Genomic DNA, 2,690 nt, shown 5'->3' on the forward strand with positions numbered 1-2,690 from the left:
GCTACTTCCATAGTAGGAACTCTAAAAATAAAGACTGTAATGTGTATAAACAAGTGGTGCATTAGAGACATATTTACAGTTCCTACTGACTACCCCACAACAGGAGAAATCTGAGCTACACATTGAGGCCAGCATGGTTTCAAAATACATTTTTAAACAATATTTTTGATAGAAATTTTAGCACTTTAAAAAAACAGCAATGTAGATGTACCTTCTGTAGGCCTAATCAGCCATTCCCGGATGGGCGCCCAGCTGGAAATCAGTTTTGCACACTCTCCCTGGCAGACTCAGACTCTGACACAGACCCGACACCACACCCCTGTACTCCAGTCACCTCCCACCTCTGGGTCACACAGTGATGAGTCACTGCTAGGCATTAAATGCAAACACAGCGTGAGATGAAAATCCCTGGAGACCCAGCTCGCGTTCCAGTTCTGGGTGGAAGGGTGAACAAAGAGGCAGAGGAGGGTAGAGAGGAACGTGTGTCCAATTCCATTTACGTCCTGTCCTAGGAAATGGAGTGTAATCTGGCATTTCAATATTTAATTTGGGAGGTGGCAGGACATACTTTCCAGGGCTCTGTGTAATAACTACCCTGGTCTTCTTCCAAAATATAGGAGCAATTTTAGGAGGTTCTCGAACTGGAGTTTCTTCACTATCTTCTTGATGGAGATTGTATGAAATGTTTCTGTATTCTCTTAAAAATGGGAAAATCTCAAGCAGTAACTGGCAGAAATCTTTGCGAATACCAAACCACCAGTGGTTTCCTCCCTTTTGTCCAAATGTGGTTGCCATCAGAGTGATCAATGAAAACCAAAGTGGGACAAATATTGGTATACAAGAGAATGCGTTGTGGCCATCCAGCTTGTGAACCAGCAGAATCTCAAAGGTAAGAAGAGGCACCGCAGTGGTCATCCAGCTTAGTGCCATCGTTATGTGTGTCCTTCGCTGTTCTGCAATCACATCCATGGAGCGCAGGAACAAGACGGAACACACAATGTAATAAAGGACAACCAGGCACAGGAAGGACATGAGGATCCACAGGGGGACACACACAAGCCATGGCCAGTGGATGATCTTGTCCAGTCTTAAGGCAATGAATATAAACTGGAGAATGTTGACAGAACACAGGATTTCTCTAGTGACCTGTCATGTCGAAAGCCCCAAACACAGGCTGCAACAGATACCGGGGAAACAAAGAACAGTGACATGAAGACCAGAAGCCAGAAAAGGCTTCCTCGCTCAGTCCTGTCACAAACCAGAACTTCAAACATCAACAGTAGCAAGTGGATGCCCACCGCAATTAGCATGGCTTTAAACTCCACACATGTTTCTCCTTCTCGGGTTGAAGTCCTGGAAAAGGCCCCTCAGGTTCATGGCGGAGAACTTCACCGCTCCATCCTGCTCTCCCTCCCGCTCCCCCAGCGCTGTGCAACCTGCTCGTTACACCGAGGTCATAGTGCCAGCTGAGCCGCTTCCCCACCGCTGCCGCTGCCACCCTGGGTAACCAGAGCCGCCGCCTCTCCGTGCCCCTCCTTGAGAATGAGATTACACTTGCACATAGATTTGTTTTGCAAATAGCACAATGCAATCCTATAGTCTACATCAAATTATCTCACTTATACTACTAACTCTCCTTAGAAAGGATGTATTCCTAGTTCTTGTTGAAGTACCATCAGTTACAAATTAATTAAGCTTCACTTTATTTGATAATAGCTTTGGCTCAAGTAATGATACTGTTAGGCTTTTGTTTCCTACTTAAATATGTGTACATGGGTAAGTTATGTGTGCATGTGCTTTTTGTTTTCTGAAGTCTAGCCATACCAATCTACTGCTAGTAAGAGACATACAAAGTTGCTGTGTAAAATTATCACTCAATTCTATTCTAAACTCATAGTTAAGTTGATTTTATTATCCTCAACCTTAAATCAAAACTCAATTCCACTTGCCTAAATGTTTGGTCATTCACACTACTGTGCTGAAGAGTTGCACATTAACATAAATCAGCAAGTTAATCTACACTGTTTGAAAGATATTTTAGAATCCTATTACCCTGTCATTCCTGAAGGAAAGCGATGAATAATTTCTGTATAATTTAGAGAAAAGTTGACCTTTGCAGCTATTTTAAAAATAAACAGCTTCTCTCTGCCCCTTGGTATTGGCTGTTAATCAGGGTGTTTTATTTTCTGATTTCCAGGACTCAAATTCCCTGCCATGTTGTCTGAAGAAGGGAAACTCTTTGTGGAAGGGCTCAGTTTCAATACTGATGAGCAGATGTTGGAAGACAAGTTCAGCAGCTTCGGACCTATCTCTGAAGTGGTTGTGGTCAAGGATTGGGAAACTCAGCGGTCCCGGAGTTTTGGCTTCATCACCTTCACCAACCCACAGCATGCCTCAGATGCTATGCAAACCATGATTGGAGAGTCCCTGAGTGATCACCAGATCCGCGTGGACCATGCGTGCAAGTCAGCCAGGGGAACCAGAGGGGTGCCTTTGGCGGTCAGGGGTGTGGTCGCAGCTACTCTAGAAGTGGTGGGGATCAGAGATATGGGAGCAGCCGGTTTGTCAGTTGACCTGGAGGATATGGATATAGATATGAATATGGAAGATCCAGAGAATATGGTGGCAGAAACCTGGGTGTTTATGACCGCTACTCTGGAGGGAATTACAGAGACAATTATAACAACTGA

The 2,690-nt window shown here is 44.4% G+C and overlaps 2 pseudogenes; one reads left to right on the plus strand and one right to left on the minus strand.

Annotated features, from left to right (window-relative positions):
- Positions 1-369: 369 nt before the first annotated feature.
- On the minus strand, positions 370-1,377 carry LOC101445051 (transmembrane protein 185A-like; annotated as a pseudogene).
- An 837-nt stretch (positions 1,378-2,214) lies between these two features.
- On the plus strand, positions 2,215-2,690 carry LOC101436049 (RNA-binding protein 3 pseudogene; annotated as a pseudogene).

This window comes from Dasypus novemcinctus, chromosome X (genome assembly GCF_030445035.2).
Source record: "Dasypus novemcinctus isolate mDasNov1 chromosome X, mDasNov1.1.hap2, whole genome shotgun sequence".
NCBI lineage: Eukaryota > Metazoa > Chordata > Mammalia > Cingulata > Dasypodidae > Dasypus > Dasypus novemcinctus.